At 50.9% G+C, this 23,155-nt stretch overlaps 1 long non-coding RNA gene across 3 annotated transcripts; it reads right to left on the bottom strand.

Annotated features, from left to right (window-relative positions):
* Nucleotides 1-1,135: 1,135 nt before the first annotated feature.
* On the bottom strand, nt 1,136-22,120 carry LOC125628467 (uncharacterized). 3 transcript variants are annotated; one of them, XR_012665856.1, is made up of 4 exons: nt 21,842-22,106; nt 18,138-18,343; nt 3,502-3,668; nt 1,136-1,777 (listed from the first exon to the last, which is right to left on the bottom strand). It is a non-coding gene; the product is annotated as an uncharacterized LOC125628467 (long non-coding RNA). The 3 variants fall into 3 exon arrangements; XR_012665855.1 differs by having other exon boundaries at nt 18,138-18,312; nt 21,842-22,103; XR_012665854.1 differs by lacking the exons at nt 3,502-3,668; nt 18,138-18,343 and having other exon boundaries at nt 21,842-22,120.
* Between the last annotated feature and the right edge of the window lie 1,035 nt (nt 22,121-23,155).

The following is a 23,155-nucleotide window of genomic DNA, read 5'->3' on the forward strand; positions in this document are numbered from 1 at the left end:
TCTGCTCAAGAAACTCCCTGTATAAACACAAATCCACACTGACACACCCCTAGAGCTCCGACCTGGGGTATTGTATCTGCTACCCAAGATCCATAAACTTGGGAGTCCTGGACGCCTCATCATCTCAGGCATTGGCACCCTAAAAGCAGGATTGTCTGGCTATGTAAACTCACTCCTCAGGCCCTTCGCTTCCAGCACTCCCAGCTATCTTCAAGACACCACTGACTTCCTTTCTACTATATCTTACACTCCATGCATCTGATGAAGTGGGTTTTAGCCCACGAAAGTTTATGCCCAAATACATTTGTTAGTCTCTACGATACCACAAGGACCCTCCCGTTGTGTTTGCTGATACAGTCTAAACAAGGCTACCACTCAGAAACCTCTCTCTCTTTAATGGTCCCAATTTATCAACCATGGCTTTTAGGTCAGCGGCTGATACAGGGACAGTGTTGACAATTGTATTTCCCACACTTCTGTGGGTGTTGTGACTGTTCTTCGTTGTATGGCTGTGATAGAGATTTGTTCAATACGTTCCAATATCTGGGGCTCAACCCATATAGCTCCATTCCAAGCTTCACTAAGGTCCCATTCTCCCTCCCATTCGGGGAATCTCACCGTCTGGGGTTGGCCCCATTCTCCTGCCGTCACAGCCTCTATTTGGCATGTGGCAAACCTAAAGCTTGTTTGGAGGGGGGGTTTAATAATGGATTCACAGAGGTTGTGATTGGCCGGGGCTCTATCTTGTTCCAACGTTAGTTTCTTTAACATTCTCTGTTCTCTTTTTGTATTTAATTTTTTTCCTCTATCTGTTCACAGAATTCCTTCTCTTTTAGGGTATTTTTCGAGACTTTCCAACTAACTTTGGATCCCGGTGGCCAGTCTATACCCACTAAAAACCCTGATTGAAGGAGCAGGACAGGAGAACTCTAAGCACCCTACTTTTGGGCTTAATCCTGCTATGACTGAGGGCATATTCACCTATGCAATTTTTCCCCGATGGACGGATATGAGCAGTGTGGACGCTAATCCTCCCCCTTACCGCCCCCTATTGCCCCCTATTGCCCGGTGCATGTCTTCCCCCTTTTACAATTCTCCACAAAAAATGTTATGCTTATAAGAAGCACACGAGCTCTTTTTCAGGGGCAAAGGCAATACGCCGAGTTTATTAGCGATACAACAATTAGCATATGCATTCAATCACACACAGACACAGACACACTGCCCCTCCCGTCGATGTTATAGTTACCAGTCCAGCGTCCAGACTCATCTAGTGGCCAGCTAGGTTGATCAGTGGTAGAATTACCAAAAGAACAAGGCTGAACATGGGAGTTCTGGGGTTTTCCCCGAGGTACAGAGCGTCACAGACCATCAATCTTTTCGTGAGCAATGGGATCCTTTAGTAGCTGTGAGCTCTGAACACTCAGTCCAAATTGGTAAATGTTGCCAGAGAGACTTTCTGGTCCTCCACCTGTAAGACCTTGAGTATCGCCACGTCGTCTGAAGCTTTTGCCGTGTGTGTCTCTACTGGTCCCTTTAGTTCCTGGTCAGTATTTACCTTTAGCGCTCCAAATCCAGCCTTAGCGCTCCCAGCACTATAATAGCTAATGGCCAACTGTGTCTTTTTCTTGGGCCTCAGCCAATCAAAATGGGGTAGAACCGTGGTGCAACAAAATTTGCCTTTGCCACAGGACCCCTTTAGATCCTCTTTGGGTTTAAGTGGGTACCACAGGGATTTCATTCCCAGTTTTCTTCCATTGCAGGTCCCTTGTATCATCTATGAAAAAAAAGGTGTTCGATGGAAAAATCAAACCTAAGAATATCATCAATTGAACTTAAGTATGATAATTGTGAAAAGTAGCTATTCCCAACCAGTTGGGCCATACTACACTTTTCTTTTCCAATTGGCCTCAGCCTGATCATATTATACTCATCGCAAACGCCCCTTCAAGTTCTTACTGTCCAATCGGGTAAAACATGGGGAAGTCGCAAATACTCGCCTAGCCCCCGAATATTTGGGGTATTGTATGATATACCAAAACTGCTCACTGTACCTGAAGATCTACACCAACAATGCAGGGCACTGGAGACTTTCAAAGTTTTGGCCCAAGCATTTGAGCTCCCTGCTAAAGATGCCAAAGATAGCTAAGGGGCGATATGATTGAGGTCTATAAAATCATGAGTGTGGTAGACAAAGTAGATAAGGAAGTGTACTGCTTCTCATAACACAAGAACTGGGTGTGGGGGGGGGTCACGAAATGCAAATAATAGGCAGCCGGTTTAAAACTAATATAGTGAAGGTCAAAACCATTGCAGAGTTAAAAAAAAACCTATATAGATTCATGGAGGATAAGTCCATCTATGGCTATTAGCCAAGATGGGCAGGGAAGGTGTCCCTAGCTTCTGTTTGCCAGAAGCTGGAAATACGTGAGAGGAAATGGATCATTTTTTGATTGCCTGGTCTGTTCATTCCCTCTGAGGCAACTGGCACTGGCCACTGTCAGAACACAGAATAGTAGGCTAGATGAACTATTGGTCTGACTCATTGTGGCTATTCTTATCTTCTTATGTTCACTGATTTACTGAAAAACAAATACAGAGCCCGTCTAACTGTTGAAGATGACGTCTGTTTTTCCTCTGCCTCACAGAGACCCACTTCAAGGATTTGTGTTCATCAATGCAAGATCCCCTCCCATTAGGTGCATATTTAGTTTTATTTTTTACAACTAGATATGAAGATTGTCTTGTTAGTGTATTGTGAATTTTAAAATATTAAGTGACTACTTTTCATAGATAAGACCTTGTAATACATTTTTAATTTAAAATACTAACTATTCTGCGTTTAACAGTGTCTGAATGAATGCTTCCCTGACAGCTAGCTGGTAGTGGGAAGAGACTCTGGGTGTGATTATGTAAATACAGTTTGCTCGTGCTTTGCTAGATATTCAGATAGAGCAGTGTTTTGCTCATTGTAATTAAGTTAGCGGTTGTTGGGCCACAAATTATGTTAGTACTGAATGTAGGGATACTGAGGGATAGTTACCAATTTGTAAAGATTGTGGGAATACAGATTATGTAAGTCCTGTTTTTCTGTATTCCACAATCATTATGCAGCACTGGCCACAGAGAGCTGTGAGTGGGGTGCAGAGAAGGGTTGCACATGTGAAGGAGACTTTTGGATTACTGGATTTAAGAACCTGAGGGGAAAAGGACACTGCCTAACCTACCTGAGGTGGGTCTTTTGTCATGGTTTATGTTTATAAACTGTTTGTGGTGTTTTCCCAAATTAATGATGAGTTACTTCCCTTCTTTTATTAAAAGTTTCTTTTCTACACTCAGACTCTGTGCTTCCGAAAGGGGAGGTTTTGACTCTCAGAGGCGCGCAAGGGTGTTGTGTAAATTTCCCAGCTTACTCGGTGAGGGCTCGAGCCGGTTCTTTGTTGGATCGATGGAAAGGAACCCCTAGATGCTAAAATAGGAAAAGAACAATTTAAAAGTTACCTGGTCAAGTTAGATGTCTTCAAGCCACCAAGGCCTCATGAAATGCATCCTAGACTACTCAAGGAACTTACTAAGGCGATATCCGCGCAATTAGTTATTATCTTTGAAAAATCATGGAAGACAGGAGAGATTCAAGAAGACTGGAAAAGAGCACATATAGTGCCTATCTATAAAAAGGGAAATAAGAGCAGTTACGGACCAGTTAGGTTAACTTTTCTACCAGGAAAGATAATAGGGAAAAATCATTAAGGACTCAATTTGCAAACATCTAGAAGATAATAAGGTGATAAGGGATAGTCAACACGGAATTGTCAAGAACAAATCATATCAAACCTACCTGATAACTTTCTTTGACAGCGTAACAAGTCTTGTGAATAGGGGGAAGCGTTAGATGTGGTATATCTAGACTTTAGTAAGGCGTTTGATACAGTTTTGCATGATCTTCTCATTGAGAAACTAGGGAAATACAACCTAGAGGGAATTACTATAAGGTGGGTGCATAACTGGTTGGAAAACCACTCCCAGAGAGTAGTTATCAATGTTTCACAGTCACGCTGGAAGGGCATAACAAGTAGGATCCCGCAGGGATCAGTTCTGGGTCAGGTTCTTTTCAAAGTCTTCATCAACGATTTAGATAATGGCACAGAGAGTACACTTTTATAATTTTCAAATGATACAAATCTGGAAGGGGTTGCAAGTACTTTGGATGAAAATTCAAAATGATCTGGAGAGTCTGGAGAAATGGTCTGAGGTAAATCGGATGAAATCCAATAAGGACAAATGCAAAGTACTCCAATTAGGAAGGAACACTCAGATGCACACATACAGAATGGGAAATGACTCGCTAGGAAGGAGTACTGTGGAATGGGATCGGGGGGGGGGGGTCACATAGTTGATCACAAGCGAAATGAGTCAACAGTGTAACGCTGTTGCAAAAATAGCAAACATCACTCTGGGATGTATTAGCAGGAGTGTTGAAAGAAAACATGAGAAGTAATTCTTCCAGTCTGCACTGCACTATTTAGACCTCAACTGGTATAGTCTGTCCAGTCCTGGGCGCCACATTTCAGGACAAATTGGAGAGTCCAGAGAAGAGCAACAAGGATAAGTAGTGGTCTAGAAAACATGACCTATGAGGGAAGATTGAAAGAACTGGGTTTGTTTAGTCTGAAAAAGAGGACTGAGAGAGGATATGAGTTTTCAAATACCTAAAAGGTTGTTAGAAGGAGGAAGGAGAAAAAAAATATTCTCAACCTCATGACAGGACAAGAAGGAACAGGCTTCAAGTGCAGCAAGAATGGTTAGGGTTGGACATTAGGAAAAAAGTTCCTAACTTTCATGGTGGTTATCCACTGGGATAAATTGCATACAGTGGTTTTTGAATCTCCCTCATTGGTTATTTTTAAGAGCAGGTTAGACAAATACCTATCAGGGATGTTAATAGGTGGTGCTGGGCCTGCCATGAGTGCAGGGGACTGGACTTGACCTCTCAAGGCCCCGTCCAGTTCTATGATTCTATGATATTGAACCTGTCCCTCGCTGCTGCTGGCAGAAGGGATACATTTTGCGGTGGGCTCGTCCGGGATAGACTGTCCAGCTGGGATCGCGTCAGGGCGGATAGGACCTCGAGCAGAAGTCACGATGAGGACTGAAAGGACAGAATATAAAGCAGTGCTTGAAATGGGACTCCCAGGAAGCCAGGCCCTTCCCACTCCAGGACAGACGTGAGACTCTCTAACTCTGCCTCAGCCTACTCTTTGATGAGACCAGCGGTGCCCTGATTGAGCTGGCCACACCTGTGGCCAGCTATTCAGCCAGCTTCCTTCAGCTTCTCTCAATGTTTTAGCCCAGGAATGGGGTAACTGCCCCACTGCAGACTCCAGTGCCTGGGTGCAGGGTTCACACACACCCCCATCACCTGTGGCCCCTGCTACCTCCATTGCTGCCTCCTCTCTTCCACCCTACTGACCTCCCAAATTCAGGCTGAATTTGTCCCAGGGGTTGCCAGGACCAAGTATGTCTGCTGCTGTGAAAAGTGATACTTGTATGTTTGTTACGATCACATTTCACAGCAGCAGACATACAAGCTAGCAAATCTTTCAAAAAAGCAACCAAAAAAGCAAAAGAAACAAGAACAAACAAGACAAGAGTCTGCAGAGCACCTTATTTGTGTTTCTATTCTGTTTAGTAAAGAACAGAGACAACTGTACATTGTATTTGTTATTGAGTCTGCAAAAATACTCAAGAAACAATGATTTAAACATGTTTATGGGTATATTTATCTGGTTTTTCTAAAGTAAATTATTTGAGGAAAATTGTCAGCATGGCCACCAGCATGACTACCAGCAATTTGAGGCCACCAAATATTTGTTGTGCGAACCCCTGCCTTAGACTGTTTGCTGGGAAGCCAGTGGTTCTCAGTGTTGGATCTTCAAAGTGGATACTACCCGATCCCTCTGGGAGCAGAAGATAAGGAGAAGACCGCCTTCATCTGCTCTTTAGGGTTTTATCAGTCTGAACGCATGCCTCAAGGGATTTCTGGGGCACCTGCCACATTGCAACATCTTATGAAGAAAGTTGTGGGAGACATGAACTTATTGCAAGTCTTGGTTTATATAAATGACCTGATTGTATTTGGAAGAAATTTGAAGGAGCATGAAAAAAGACTTCTTAAAGTCTTGAAGTGCAGGGGCGGGGCCGTGAGAGGATGGGGTCGAGCACCTTCGGGGCAGAGGGGAAGTTGGCGCCTATGCATGCAAGGGTGCATTCGCAGGAACTCCAGCTAGGGAATAGAGTTCTGCTGCGAAATTTGGTGTGGCTGGCAATCACAAGGTTGCTTACTGGTGGAAGGCAAGATCTTACCTGGTGGTGGAAAAGCTGAGAGATCTGCGGGTGTACAAGATTAAACCCCAGACTAGGTCGGGAAAAAACAAAGACGGTGCATAGTAACTTCCTGCTGACTGTGGGAGAATTGGTAGATGCCTTTTATGGAACGGACAATGACATAAGGCCTCCTGTTATGACCCAAGCCAGAGACCCCCACCCTGTTACTCCTGAATGGGAAGGAATCATTCTTCCCTAGCGTGTGAGTAGCACTGTCAGTTTCGAGGCCAGTAAATGAGCTAGTGCCTGGCAGACCTGACTCTAACTGGGGTTGGGCTGCCAGCTCCGCAGCAGGGAGCTGGGAAGCCCTGAGACCCCCCCCCCAACTGGAGCTGGGAGGCTGGCAGTTTCTGGAGCTCAAGGATGTCAGTGTCACTCAGCATCCCAAAGTCAAATGTTAAGCCATGTGAGAAAGTGGCCTAGATAAATGTTTTTAAAGGTTTTTAAAGCATCCTGTGAAAATGAAAATGAAAACTTAAGTTGTTATCTGAAAACTCGCAGCACCTGAGCCATGGTTCTTCACAGGCTTTATGGCATCTGGACAATGACGACCGTAAAGACCTGCTTTCGCCCTAATCTGAAGGCAGATGTTCAACAGGATGCAAAGAGAAAAGATGGTGCTAAATTCCACAGGCCTGGACAATCTGACTTTGTGGGAGGAATTTAGTGTTGCGCTAACTAAGCTGGTGCCAATCCATAAACAAAAATCTGGTGTGTGTGTGATTGTGGGTTTCTGTGCCCTTCAGGTTTGAGCAGTCGCTTAGAGGGCGTCACAGATGATTCAGGCAGAGCTGTCCCTGGAGGGTGCAGGGCCCAGGACAAATCAGTCCCTACCAGCTTGGGGGCCCCACTCTGCGTCAGCGGATAGGCCAGTGGGACGGATCCAGCCTGGTGCTGGGCCCCCTGTTGCTGCTGGAAGTTGCCAGCATCTACCGTTGGGCTATTGTTGGCCATCGTGCCTTGGCAGCTCAGGGCTCTGGACAAGGTGGGGGACTCGCTGCACTGAAAGGCGGATGGCCAAGCCTGGCGCTGTCTCCGCTAACTGCCCACAAAATGGCAGCCCTGTGGCAGTGACGGATTCGCCTTCGGTGTCCGACCATGCCGGCCAACGACCCAGGCCTGCAGGGCCCCCCAAAGTGCAGGGCCCGGAGTGGTCTCCCTGATTCACCCTACCCAAGGGATGGCTCTGGCCCCAGGCACAATGTAGCCATGACTGCATGATCTGGACTTGAGAGGATGTGAACCATTAAATGTCTGTGATTCACCATGGTCAGAATACAGGATGCACCACGATGGCTGGGCTCCACCTTCCAGGAGTCCAATACTACCAACTCCAAGGGAGTACTGGTCTCTGCCTGCCAGAGAGTGGTCCTGCTTCTGGCCCCAGGTTTCTTCTTCTGCTGCAAACTGGGCCATTGCTCATTACGTCTGGACAGCTTAAGCTATCACGACCCTGTAAAATCTTCTGCCAACATTCAGCTCAGTCTTTTTGGGTCCAAGGTGGCCTGAAGCATCATCGAAACGTCAGGCTGGAAGGGACCTGGAGAAGTCACTAAGTCCAGCCCACTCCCCTGCGGCAGGACCAAGTAAACCTAGCAAGCTGAAATCCAAATTCCTTTTTCCTTATTCTAGAATCCCAACTTACTTCCTGTTTGCTCCTAATTTATATAGTAATATTCTTAGCTATACCTTAACCAATCATTCTACTGAAATTTACCTAACCAATCCTCAGTGAAGTAATAGGATTTCCTGGCACAAGGAAGAAGGAATGCTGAAGGACATAAATCATGATATAACTTTGGAATATTAAGAGATATTCCTTTAAAAACTGGGGAGATTGCAGGTTATAGTGAGGATTGAAGACATTTATTATAGAACATCGCCATCTACTGGATACTTACTGGAGCAGCAGAGAAATGAGAGATGAAATCTGAGAACTGGGCAGATCATGGTTCCCTATTCTGGAGCCTCTGGGATCGGGCCAGCCATGCAGAAAGGAATGTTCCCCATCCCAGAATTAAGAGGATAAGAGGTGATTACATTTCATTTAAAGATTGTATTTTCTTTCTATTTGTTAATATAAGTAACCATGGGTTATCTAGCTGAGTCTGCACTTTCTAGTGAGACCTCAAATAACCATATTTTACATTTTGACTTCTTTATGCATCCAAGCAAATTGGCCTAAAAGAGATTGAAAACAATAACTTTAAGCAATTGTTTTTGCTGTTCTAAACTAGTGCCTTTTCAGCCGAAGCCATTTGAACAGTAGAAACCACACTCTTAAAAATGCCTTGAAGGCAAATGGATTTGGGATAAATGTGTTAGGTAATAAAGCACTGAGAATGGATGATCCTAAGTAAATGGAATAAGAAATTTTGGTATAACTCGTGTGAGTAGTACACACCTAGAACATTGGTTGAGTCTACACTTAAGTGGTGATTGTATGTTAATATCGAGCAGGGTGAATTAATAAATTGTTGGTTGGTTAAGCATAAGCAAGTGTCCTGATGTGAGAAACACAGTTCAGGTTAAAAGTTGACCTAAAAACAACTCAGCGTTAAAATGAGTAAGCTAACACTCCCTGGACTCAACAAAAAGGAGTTATCCTATTTGATTCCATTCTGTAGTGGACATAAAACTTATCCATAGGCAAAATATGAGAGATTCTTGCCTAGGTGAGTAACAATAATCTCTATTAGCTGTTTTAGTTTCTAGTCTTGGGGAAACGAACTCCCAACGTTGGCTGATCTATGGGTCCCTGTCTCAGTGTCCATCAGGGTCTGAGCCCAGGAACAGGGATGCTGGGATGGAGTGTGGCCAGGACGTAAAGAGGCCTGCACTGCTCTGCGTCCACAGGAAAAGGTACTCTTCAGACCCGCTGGGCACAGAGCTGAGTGGAGACAGATGCTGGAGACGGTGCTGGGGACAAGGAGCTGGGCTGCTCCCCGTCCGGACATGTGCCTGGCTCCAGCCTACTGGGAACTGGCCTCAGGGGCTCACACCCAGCTGGAGCGCCTGGATTCTGCCTGGGTGGCTCATTAACTCAGGCAGCAATTAACCCCCAGGAGAGGGGAATGGAGGACACCGAGACTGAGCCCTGAGGCACAAATGGTTGCAAGAACAAAGATGTGGGGGCACCCGACCCCACTTCAAACACCGGGGGAGCAGAGACATCAGTGAATGGGTGGATATGGAGGAGCCAGCAATTCCTGCTGATGGGGAGCAAATACCAGGGGGGCCAGGGAATGTCCGTGTCTGGCACTTCGCTCCCCACATCGAGAACGGGAAATTCTCAGGGAGATGAGGGATTCACAATAAACATTTTATTAGGAATTTATCTGGGAATCCGATTAGGTTAAAAACTTTAGCAAGACATAAACATTCCTCCGAAACTTGCGTTTCCAGAAGTAGGAACATAGAACTGGAAGGGGGCTCCTGTGTCGTTCAATCCAGCCTTTGCTATTGCTGAAAACCGAAAAAACAGGACCCCACCTCTCCCCTGCCCCATCCAGAAACAAAGAGAAAAGCCCTCCGAGGACAGTTAGCTCAGGAATAAGCACATACGTGACAATGTGAGCTGAGCCCCTCCCTAGAAATAGATGAAACCCTTCCCTACAGCTGGGGAGGGATGGGAGAGGATCAGCTAATACTGAAACACAGTAACAATGACACTCTGTCCTCCTGAGCCTCTGAGCACACAGAAATTAGTGACGACTCCCTGGGATGGTGTGTGACTTACCCCATTGGCAGATGGAAGGGACACACGCAGAGAAAGGAGGGGAAGTGACTGGGATGAGGTGACACTAGCAGAGCTGGTTATTGAGCCCAGCAGTCACCCCCACCCTGCTCTAACCACGAGATCACACTCCCTGCTTGGAGCTAGGAACTAAACCCAGGACTCCGGAGGCCCAATTCCCCCTGCTCTCACTGCTACACCATACGACCCTCTTGGGAACAGGGCAATCCCCCATCTCTCTCATGAATTCCCCAATCTCCAGCCCCAGCCCCTGCATTTACAGAGTCCATCCTGTCACCTTGGATCAGCAGCTCTTACTGTTTATACTATGGCCCCACGGGCCCCCACACTCTTTCCCTGAAAAACTTAAAACTCTCCTTTGTGGTGAGAGCTGCAAAAAAACCTGACAGTGTTTAGGGTGCTGGTGTGCTGAGTGCAGTACCTGTCATGCTACCAGTATTGTCTGCTTCCTTGGACCCCTGCCCCTCATCTGTCCGTCTCCATCTGTTGTCCCGTCTCTCAACTTAGATTGTAAACCCTTTGGGGCAGGGACCGGCTTTTCATTCCATACTTGCACAGTGGCTGGTGCAGAGGAGTCCTGGGCCATGACTAGGGCTCTGATAACACCAATAATTAATAATAAGAGAATCTCTGCCCTCACCCCCACCCTGAGAGGCCTTGGGAGCTGCAGAGACAACATGGACCCAAACTGTAATGGGGCATCTTCATGTCTTTTCTGACCTGGCAAGTGTGTGTAGTCCCAGCCGAAATGTCTCCGCACTAATTTCAACACCTGCTCCCCCAGACCTTGAAATGACCCATCTCCCCAGGACCCAGTGCTCCCACCTCCGGCCACACTGAAACCCAAAACATCCACCTGCCTGGTCCCCCCTCTACCTAGACCATCCTCAAATGAAGCACGTTTGTAGATTGCATCAGCAGGGCACAGAATCATTATGTTCAGGGAGAGCTCCTGCCACCTTCTCTGTGGCATGTCTAGTGGAACATTAGAGAGACCTCCCGCTTGCAGCCTTCCCCACAGAACGGACATTTATAGGGTCTCTCGTGTGTGGGTTCTCTGATGAGCAATAAGGGTGGAGCTCAGCGGGAAACTTATCCCGCACTCAGGGCAGTTATAGGGTTTTTTTTCCTGGTGTGGACTCTCTGGTGTTTAATTAGGCTCTGGTGTCCACACTCAGGACATTTATAGGGTCTCTCGCCCGTGCAGATCCTCTGGTGCTTAGTAAGGTCTGAGCCCTCACTGAAGGTCTTCCCACAGTCCAGGAATTCGTAGGGTCTCTCTCCTATGTGGATTCTCTGGTGGGAAACGAGGCGGGAGCTCCGAGTGAACCCTTTCCCGCCCTTGGAGCATTCGTAGGGTCTCTCTCCCTTGTGGATCCTCTGGTGGGCGATAAGGTTGGAGCTCATGCTGAAGGAGGAGAGTGGCAGCTCCAACCTTATTGTGCACCAGAGAACCCACACTGGGCAGAGGCCCTGGACATGCCCCGACTGTGAGAAAAGCTTCAGCATGAGCTCCAACCTTATCGCCCACCAGAGGATTCACAAGGGAGAGAGACCCTACGATGGAACCAGAGGGTCTCCACGTACCGACGCCGCAGTGCCAGGTACCGGTTCGGAGCAGGGTGCTGGAGTCGGGACCAGCGCTGACTCCATCAGGATGGTCTGGAGCTTAATATTCCTTTCTTTTTTAGGCCGGGGCTTGAAAGACTTGCAGATCTTGCACCTTTCGCTGATATGGGTTTCTCCCAAGCAGTGCAGACAATCCGTGTGCGGGTCGCTCCTTGGCATAGAGCGCCTACAAGAGCCACACGACTTAAAGCCTGGGGTGCAGGGCATGCCCCTGCCCGGGCTCAATGACTAACTAAACTAACTAACTGAGTACAGGTACTACTGAACAAACAAAGAGTTCTGGGGACGAGCTGCAACAAAGCTGGAGCTGAGCAGTTCAGACGCACCTTCACCGGCAGCAAGAAGGAACTGAGGGTTGGGGGAGTGCAGCCCCCCTTATACTGCTCCAGGCAGGTGCCACTCCAGGGGTCACGGGGGGTGCTCCCCCCTACAGGTACTGCTAGGGGAAAAACTTCCGGCACCAGTGCACATGGCGAGCACGCACACCTATTGTGGAATAGACACGAGCAACACATCTCAAAGAATACCAGTTACGGAAAAGGTAACTCTCTTTTCCTGAAGGCCTGCTGGGAGGTCAGATGGTTCCTGGGAGGCGTGAGGTGCCCCCTGCAGGAGATTCAGGGGTTTCCATGCCCTGGGGAATTTTATGACTCGGGCACAGTGTGGTTGCACAGCTTCTTCCCCCTTTCTAGCCCTGCTGAGACCAGAGCCCTCTCCAGGCACAGGGACAGTCCTGGGAAGGCAGGGACACGCAAAATCTCTCTGTGTGTCAGTGCACGCCCACATGTAAAGACGCAGCAAGGTACCTCCATCCTCTCCCTTGGAAGCTCTGGGGATGTAGATGGAGCCAGTAGCCTCTCCACTATGTCTCCAAATCTCCTCTCCCATGGGTGGAGGGGACAGTCACTCACACAGGGGTTCAAGGGGCTATGGGGCTGATCCCCCTGAAATCTAAGGACCCAGAAAGAACCTGGAGCAGAAGCTGCCCAGGGTGTGACAGAGGGGACAGGAATCCTTACCCAGCAAGGTCACGGCCTCACAATTCTCCTGCACGACGTCCCTGTCAAGGGTCTCTGGCTGGGGTCCAGCACCTCCCACTCCCCCTCAGTGAAATGCACAACCAGGCACTGGAACAGCGACATTCCCCCACTCAGAAACTGCTTCCGCAGCCACAATCAAAGCAGCACTGTCAGGGGCAGGGCTGGGGGTCGTCCGGCCCACCAAGATCAGAGAACTTTCTTGGGGCGATTCCCAAAAGCTTTAACTTAAAACAATCTGTATTTGCGGGGAAACCAGGACACCCCGGCTGCCAGCTCTGGAAATTTTCTCACAAGGCTCCTAATATTTAGCTCAGTGTTTCCCACCATCTCACCACTCCCACCACAGAGCTCACCCGTTTTCCCTTTTCCAACTCATGCGTCGTTTCCTGTTACTCTCACTGTGAGGAGGGAGTCAAACTGCCCTTATTCCACATGGCCACTGTCTCCTTGCAGCTCTGGTGTGTGCCCCTGCACGAGTAAAGATGACCACCCACTCCCATTGTTTTCAGTAAGACCGAAGCCACGTTTTCCCCAGGGAATATGGCTCCGGGTTTCGTCTGGATGGGAAACTCTGAGGAACAATGGAAATGTGGGGGCAGAAGAGAGACTGAAGGAGGCAGGAGGACATGGGGGGCAGGAGGGAGGTTGAGGAGGTGAGGGGAGGCTGAGGGGTGCAATGGAATATGGGGCAGGAATGATGTTGAGGGGCAGAGGAATGGAGGAGAAGGTAAGGGGAGGGGATCAGGAGATGGGGCAGGATGGAGGCTGTGGAGGGTCAGGGGGCTGTGGGGAGCAGAAGGGAGGGCAGAGGGAGGTGGGGCGCAGGAGACTTTCGGGGACAGGTGAATAGGGAGTGTGGGGCCAATATAGGGTGGCAGATATGGGATGTAGGAGACTGTAAAGGGAAATGCCTAAAGGGGCAGGTGGCCAGAGGAAAGGGAGTGGGGGGCAGGAGAGTGGCTGTGGTAGAGAGGAGGCAGGATAGTGACAGGAGAGGGGATGCAGAGGATCACAAGTTCCAGGGTAGGGGGGTCAGTGGGCAGAGTCCCTCTGAGAGCAGGGGACTGAGAGGTCAAATTTTTGCATGTGCACTGCTGCAGCTGAGTTTTGTCACTGTGATGTGGTGTGCATACATATAGGCGCTGACTTTAGCCGGCGCCGGTGGGTGCTCGCCCCCCCCAGCCCCTCCCAACTCTGCTCCCGGCCCCGCCCCGATTCCAACCCCTTCCCCAAATACCCGCCCCCGCCTCCTCTCCCGGGTGTCCTGCATTTCCCCTTCACCCCCTCCCTCCCAGGCCTGCTGCGTGCAAGCCGGGGGGGGGGGGGGAGGAGAAGCGGATTGGCAGCGCACTCAGGGGAGGAGGCGGAGGGGAGGGGAGGGGAGCTGGGGTGGGAGGGCCGTAGGAAAAGGAGGTGAGCTGGGGGGGTGTGCAGAGGAACCGCTCCCTGCCCCAGCTCACCTCCGCTCTGCCTCCTCCCCAGAGCATACCACCGCTCCACTTCTCCCCCCTCCCTCTCAGGCTTGCTGCTGTTTCGCGCAGCAAGCCTGGCAGGGAGCGGGGAGAAGTGGAGTGGCGGTGCGCTCAGGGGAGAAGGTGGAGGTGGAGCGGAGGTGAGGAGGGCGGGGGGGGCCGGCAGGGAGCTGCCGGTGGGTGCTCAGCACCCACCAATTTTTCCCTGTGGGTGCTCCAGCCCCGGAGCACCCACGGAGTCAGTGCTTATGTACACACCCCTTGGGAGCAGGTGCACGCACACACACACACACCCCTTGGGAGCAGGTGCATGCACACGCACACACCCCCTGGGAGCAGGTGCACGCACACACACACACCCCCTGGGAGCAGGTGCACACAGACACACACACCCACCCTGGGAGCAGGTGCACGCGCACACACCCCCTGGGAGCAGGTGCACCCACCTACACACCCTGGGAACAGGTGCACACACACACACACACACACACACACACACACACCCTGGGAGCAGGTGCACACACACACACACACACCCTGGGAGCAGGTGCACGCGCACACACACACACCCTGGGAGCAGGTGCACGCGCACACACACACACCCTGGGAGCAGGTGCACACACGCACACACCCCCTGGGAGCAGGTGCACGCGCACACCCACCCTGGGAGCAGGTGCACGCACACACCCCCCCTGGGAGCAGGTGCACCCACCTACACACCCTGGGAGCAGGTGCACACACACGCACACACACCCTGGGAGCAGGTTCACGCACGTGCACACACCCCCTGGGAGCAGGTGCACACAGACACACACACCCACCCTGGGAGCAGGTGCACACGCACACACACCCTGGGAGCAGGTGCACACACACACACACACACCCGGGAGCAGGTGCACACACACGCACACACACCCTGGGAGCAGGTGCATGCACGTGCACACACCCCCTGGGAGCAGGTGCACACAGACACACACACACACCCTGGGAGCAGGTGCACACGCACACACCCCCTGGGAGCAGGTGCACACACACACACACACACCCAGGATCAGGTGCACACACACGCACACACACCCTGGGAGCAGGTGCACGCGCACACCCACCCTCGGAGCAAGTGCACGCACACACACACACCCTGGGAGCAGGTGCACGCGCACACACACACACCCTGGGAGCAGGTGCACACACACGCACACACACCCTGGGAGCAGGTGCACACACACGCACACACACCCTGGGAGCAGGTGCACGCGCGCACACACACACCCTGGGAGCAGGTGCACGCACGTGCACACACCCCCTGGGAGCAGGTGCACGCGCACACACACACACCCTGGCAGCAGGTGCACACGCACACACCTCCTGGGAGCAGGTGCACACACACACACACACCCCCAGGAGCAGGTGCACACACACGCACACACACCCTGGGAGCAGGTGCACGCGTGCACACACCCCCTGGGAGCAGGTGCAGACACACACGCACACCCTGGGAGCAGGTGCACGCGCACACACACACACCCTGGGAGCAGGTGCACAGACGCACACACACCCTGGGAGCAGGTGCACACACACACACACACCCCCTGGGAGCAGGTGCATGCGCACACACCCCCTGGGAGCAGGTGCACACACACACACACACACCCTGGGAGCAGGTGCACACACACGCACACACCCCCTGGGAGCAGGTGCACACACACACACCCCCTGGGAGCAGGTGCACACACACGCACACCCAACCTGGGAGCAGGTGCACACAGACACACACACACACCCTGGGAGCAGGTGCACGCGCACACACCCCCTGGGAGCAGGTGCACCCACCTACACACCCTGGGAGCAGGTGCACACACACGCACACCCACCCTGGGAGCAGGTGCACGCGCACACCCACCCTGGGAGCAGGTGCACGCACACACACACACCCCGGGAGCAGGTGCACACACACACACACACATCCTGGGAGCAGGTGCACGCGCACACACACACACCCTGGGAGCAGGTGCACATGCACACACCCCCTGGGAGCAGGTGCACACACACATGCACACCCTGGGAGCAGGTGCACGTGCACGCACACACCCTGGGAGCAGGTGCACACGCACACACACACACACACCCTGGGAGCAGGTGCACACGCACACACCCCCTGGGAGCAGGTGCACACAGACACACCCACCCACCCTGGGAGCAGGTGCACGCGCACACACCCCCTGGGAGCAGGTGCACACAGACACACACACCCACCCTGGGAGCAGGTGCACACACACGCACACACACCCTGGGAGCAGGTGCACACACACGCACACACACCCTGGGAGCAGGTGCACGCGCACACACACACCCTGGGAGCAGGTGCACACAGACACACACACCCACCCTGGGAGCAGGTGCACGCGCACACACCCCCTGGGAGCAGGTGCACCCACCTACACACCCTGGGAGCAGGTGCACACACACGCACACACACCCTGGGAGCAGGTGCACACACACGCACACACACCCTGGGAGCAGGTGCACGCGCACACACACACCCTGGGAGCAGGTGCACACAGACACACACACCCACCCTGGGAGCAGGTGCACGCGCACACACCCCCTGGGAGCAGGTGCACCCACCTACACACCCTGGGAGCAGGTGCACACACACGCACACACACCCTGGGAGCAGGTGCACACACACGCACACACACCCTGGGAGCAGGTGCACGCGCACACACACACCCTGGGAGCAGGTGCACACAGACACACACACCCACCCTGGGAGCAGGTGCACGCGCACACACCCCCTGGGAGCAGGTGCACCCACCTACACACCCTGGGAGCAGGTGCACACACACGCACACACACCCTGGGAGCAGGTGCACACACACGCACACACACCCCCTGGGAGCAGGTGCACACAGACACACACACACCCTGGGAGCAGGTGCACACGCACACACACCCTGGGAGCAGGTGCACACGCACACACACACACACACACGGGAGCAGGTGCACGCACACGCACACACCCCCTGGGAGCAGGTGCACGCGCGCACACACACCCTGGGAGCAGGTGCACACACACGCACACACACCCGGGGAGCAGGTGCACACACACACGCACACACACCCTGGGAGCAGGTGCACACACACACGCACCCCCCCCCCGGGAGCAGGTGCACACACACACGGGAGCAGGTGCACGCACGTGCACACACACCCGGGAGCAGGTGCACACACATGCACACACACCCTGGGAGCAGGTGCACACACACGCACACACACTCTGGGACTAAGCAGCTCCCCCCCCAAAAGCCTCAAAAGTCAGAAGGGAAATAAAATGGAGAAAATAAAATGAAATGGATCTGTGGCTTTGAGTGTTGCTGACTGGCACTAAGCCTCGGATACCAGCCCACTGAGGGGGCTGTTTCGTCACAAGGGGGAATTTCCATCCCCCTCCTGCTGGGTCTTATCCTGAGGTTCAGGCCCCACACTGAAGAAGGGGAACTGTCTAAGAGAAGGGTAGTATCTCTTTAAAAAATTGTGAGCCCCCAAGTAGCGCTCACCCTGTTCTCCATTGCAGGGTATCCTACCCAAGCTGGAAATTACACCTCGGGCTGCAGTGCAGGCAGACACTGAGCTTACAGAAACCAGTCCCGGCAGCGGTGCCTTTGGAGCTTGGCCTTGTGTGTTTGGGTATCGTTAGATATTTGGAACCCAGCCGTGATTTCTCCATATTGTGTTTCTTGGGTAAAAAGCAAAAGACCCAACAGGTTTTTCCCCTTCTCCTCTCCTCCTGTACTACTGTCCCTCTCCCACATCCAGACGAACCCCCCGCCCCTCAGCTCCCCAACAATCCCCTACCTGAGTTAGCTCCGCAGCAGCTGTTGCCCTTCCCCATCTACTGGGAGGACGGGATGGTCTGGAGCAGAGGTTACCAAACTCTGGTATGTGACTCCCGGGCACAGTGGGAGCTTGACGTTCTCTCCACACGCGTTTGAGGGAGGACGTGAACCACTCAAGTCTGGGAGCCGCTGAGCTGCAGTGAATCATAGACATTATTCTGCAGCCTGTCAGGGAGGGAGAAGGGTTGCGGGGGCTTTAGGACATTTCATTCCCAATTTACCGCAGGCTCTTTCCCTGCATACAAATGTTCTAGACACCATGATGCTGAAAACGCTCAGTCACTTTATTCCAGAACAGACCCAGCTCCTGCCACCCAAACTAAACCAACCGAGACAGGTTTACACCCCTCATGAACAGAGTCTTTGAACCTAACGCTGGAAAAGAGCAAAACCAAAGGAGCTGCTTTGGGAGATTCCCCCTGACTTTGTCCCCAAGGGCAGCACATTTCCCCCAGCAGCACAGCACTGAGGCAGAGGAAGAAACTGGCTTTTCCTCTCTCTGCTCCTCATGTCGTTCCCAGGAAAGTCAATCTGCCCAGGAGTTGCTGAGTCTTAAACTAACAGACCTTTTCCACCAAGCGTCTGGAGTTAAGCTATGTTACAAAAACAAACCAATGTTGAAAATATACTTAAACTGACTGAACAAAAAGCACATTCCTCTCTCAATCAGCCACTTATATTCTATGGTCACTGGCATAAAAAAACCTCCTGATTTCATGTGCTAGATTCCTTGGATGTAACAAAGCTACTAGTTCTCCAGTTCCCCACAGATTATTTTGGGAAAATTAGCGCTAACACCATAATTTGTCATTTTAAAAGGAATAAAATACCTCCCAGGCCTTGACTAAGCACAAAGGAGCAAAAATGGTCACAAAACCAATGATCTGATCTTTTTCAGGTCACCTTTAAAAATACTGGATACATCATCTCACCTCTTCATCCATAAATCACACCTTTCTACCACTACTTAATCACACTAATGAAGACAATGCTGATGGGATGGGCAAAGTGCTCACACGAGGGCATGAAATGTAATAGATTGAGGGCAGAAAGTGACCATTGTGATCATCTAGTCTGAATTCCTGCGTAAGACAGACCAGAAAATATCCCTGCATGAAGCCCGTAAGTAACGTCTCATTGAGCTAGAGCAAATCTTTTGGGAAGATACCATTCCTGATTTAAACCCTTACACTGATGGACAGTCCAGTCTACCCCATTTTGGATTAAATATGATGGGCATTTTCTCCCCAGAAAAACATCACTTATTTTAAGACTGCTTTGAAGTCCTGGGAATGTTCGGAGATTTATTATTTTAAAAGAAAAACAGCTGAACATTAAGAATCCCCCAAGATGTAGCATGTGGCTATAGCTCTTGGTAAGGAATAGTCATTTACATTCAGACAGGTACAAACACTGAGGGTCCAGATCCCTCCACAGGATCTCTGGGATCACTTACAGGAAGCCTCATAGTATTTACAAGGATTCATAGATTCCAAGGCCAGAAGGGATCACTGTGATCATCTCGTCTGACCCCCTTATAACAAACCAGGCCAGAGAAAACCCTCAAAATAATTCCTAAAGCAGATCATTTAGAAAAACATCCAGTCTTGATTTAAAAATTGTAAGGGATGGGGAATCCACTACGACCGTTGGTAAATTGTTCCAATGGTTAATTACTCGCACCGTCAAAAATTTACACCTTATTTACTGTCTGAATTTGTCTAGCTTCAACTTCTGGCCGTTGGATCATGCTATATATTTTTCTGCTAGACTGAAGAGCCGATTATCAAATATTTATTCCCCATGTAGGTACTTATACACTGTAATCAAGTCACCCCTTAACATTCCCTTTGTTAAGCTAAATAGACTGAGCTCTTTGGGGGGAAGGATAGCTCAGTGGTTTGAGCTTTGGCCTGCTAAACCCAGGGTTGTGAGTTCAATCCTTGAGGGGGCCATTTAGGGATATGGGGCAAAAATTGGAGATTGGTCTTGCTTTGAGCAGGGGGTTGGACTAGATGACCTCCTGAGGTCCCTTCCAACTCTGATATTCTATGAGTCTGTCACTCTCAGACAGGTTTTCCTAATCCTTTAATCATTCTTGTCGCTCTTCTCTGACCCCTCTCCAATTTATCACCATCCGTCTTGAATTGTGAGCACCAAAACTGGGCACAGATTCCAGCAGTGGTCGCACCAGGTGTGACGAAGTGGGACTGTTCTTAATGTTTCCTCCGAATATTGTGGGGGTGCCTCAGTTTCCCCTATGCAGTTCTTAAGGATCTAGGTGGTGGGGTGAGGGTGTATGATCATTGCAGAGCCCTAGAGGGCAGGTGTGTGCAGGGGTCTGGACACAGAGAATGGCCAACATCCTGTTTCCTGGCAACTGATGGCCTGGGCCCTTCCCCCCCCTGCAAGGTGAAAGCTGAAGGGTTGGAGAACAAAGGAATCAGGTGACCACCTGGCCCGGGGAAAGGAACAAAGCCCAGAGGAGGAGGGGCTGGAGGGAGTTTCAGTTTGGGGCTGGCTGGGACATGGAGTGAAGGGCAGACGTGGTTGTCTGGCTCACTGCCCCCCAAAATGGACCCAGCTGAGGGGTCCTGTTTTCTGCATCTACAAGCTCTGTGTTAGACCATGTTCCTGTCATCTAATAAACCTCTGTTTTACTGGCTGGCTGAGAGTCACGTCTGACTGCGAAGTTGGGGTGCAGGACCCTCTGGCTTCCCCAGGAGCCCTGCCTGAGCGGACTCGCTGGGGGAAGCACATGGAGGGGCAGAGGATGCTGAATGCTCCGAGGTCAGACCCAGGGAGGTGGAAGCAGTGTGAGCTGTGTGTCCTGAAGACAGGCTGTTCACAGAAAGGCGACTGCCCCAGAGTCCTGACTGGCTTCATGGGGAGCAGTTCCAGAGCATCGCCCAAGGACTCCGTGACACCAGGACCAAATATAGGGGTAAAATAACCTCAAGATTCCCCTGTTTATACAGCCCAGAATTGCATCAGTCCTTCTGGTCACAGTGTCGCGCTGGGAGCTCATATTCAGCTGATTATCCCCCTCAACCCCCAAATCTTTGTCAGCATCACTGCTTCCCAGGCTAGAGCCCCCCAACCTGTAAGTGTGGCCTGCATTCTTTGAAGGGGGGTTGCGTGGAATTGATCATAGAGACATGGTCAGCCCAAGTCCTTTTAGCTCTGATGTGTCGGTTGGAGCAAACAGGTCCCTGTCAGCACTTAGATATGGGGGAGATTTATCCACTGGGAGTACCCCATGGCTTATTTCTGGGGGGAGGGTCAGTAATGGGGGAAGAGTTTAATATGGAGAATTAACACACAGCCCCCATTCTTCTGTCTCCTCTGTGCTGCATCTCCTCTCCCTGTAACCTCCCTCACTGGGCAGAGCTGGTTAAATCTACCACCTTGCACTGTCTCTCCCACTCTGCCTTATTTCCCCCCACCCTCTTCCCTTCCTGACTCCATCCCCAGAGACGCAAAGGGGAACCCTCCCAGGGCCTGTTCAGGATCCCCTCTGCCCCTGGCACTGCATCCCAGCTCCCTCCTGCAGGGACCTCAACAAGAGAGCAGATTCCCAGGAGATCAGATGGTCCTGGGGCTGTTTGTGCAGAGTCACTTTCCTGCCCATCCCCAGCCCTTCCCCCCAGTTCTCTCTGTTACCTGGAGCCTCCGGCTCAGGTGTTAATGTTGGGGCTGCCCTAGGAGGCTGGTTCCCGCTGGAGAAGGTCACATCCCAGCTGGGCACAGAGGGGACTTTAATGAAGGCCTGTCGCTGGCACAGACCCCAGGGCTCCAGGATCACATTCACAATGGAGCCAGCAGCAGCTGTGTCTAACCCAGGAAGCTCAAACCCCAATTTCCTGAGCAGAGAAATCAGAGACAAATGCTGCCAGGGGGCTAGATCTAAAGAAACCCCTCTGAAGCTACAACACTGCCCCTCTCCCCCAGACACTGAAATGCAGCACGGGAGTCTTGGGGCTGGATCATATAAAAAACAGAGGCTGGAGACCAACATTGAACCCACCAATCAAGGGATGCACTGTGTTCCAGCCAGCCAGCCTCAGATCTAGCTTGAGCACATCCCTGCTCAACAGTGACAAACTCAAGCATCCAGTAATCACCAGATTGGGTTCAAAACCCTGGGGTGTGTTTTGAAGGAATACATTTGGGCTTCCTTTCCCATAGCTCCTGGTGCCTGAGCCTTTAGGGTGCCCTCCACTCATCTTTTCAACCTTTTCCTCTTCAACTGGGAGGGCTGGAATGTGACTTATCATTTGTTTCTGAGATTCCCGTGGTCCCCTGTCATAAATATAAAGGGAAGGGTAAACCCCTTTGAAATCCCTCCTGGCCAGGGGAAAGCTCCTCTCACCTGTAAAGGGTTAAGAAGCTAAAGGTAACCTCGCTGGCACCTGACCAAAATGACCAATGAGGAGACAAGATACTTTCAAAAGCTGGGAGGAGGGAGAGAAACAAAGGGTCTGTGTCTGTCTGTAGTCGTCTTGGCCAGGGACAGAACAGGAATGGAGGCTTAGAACTTTTAGTAAGTAATCTAGCTAGGTATGTGTTAGATTATGATTTCTTTAAATGGCTGAGAAAAGAATTGTGCTGAATAGAATAACTATTTCTGTCTGTATATCTTTTTTGTAACTTAAGGTTTTGCCTAGAGGGGTTCTCTATGTTTTTGAATCTAATTACCCTGTAAGATATCTACCATCCTGATTTTACAGGGGGGATTTCTTTATTTCTATTTACTGCTATTTTTTATTAAAAGTCTTCTTGTAAAACACTGAATGCTTTTTCATTGTTCTCAGATCCAAGGGTTTGGGTCTGTGGTCACCTATGCAAATTGGTGAGGCTTTTTATCCAACATTTCCCAGGAAAGGGGGTTGCAAGTGTTGGGAGGATTGTTCATTGTTCTTAAGATCCAAGGGTCTGGATCTGTAGTCACCTAGGCAAATTGGTGAGGCTTTTTAC

This window comes from Caretta caretta, chromosome 23 (assembly GCF_965140235.1).
Source record: "Caretta caretta isolate rCarCar2 chromosome 23, rCarCar1.hap1, whole genome shotgun sequence".
Lineage (NCBI taxonomy): Eukaryota > Metazoa > Chordata > Testudines > Cheloniidae > Caretta > Caretta caretta.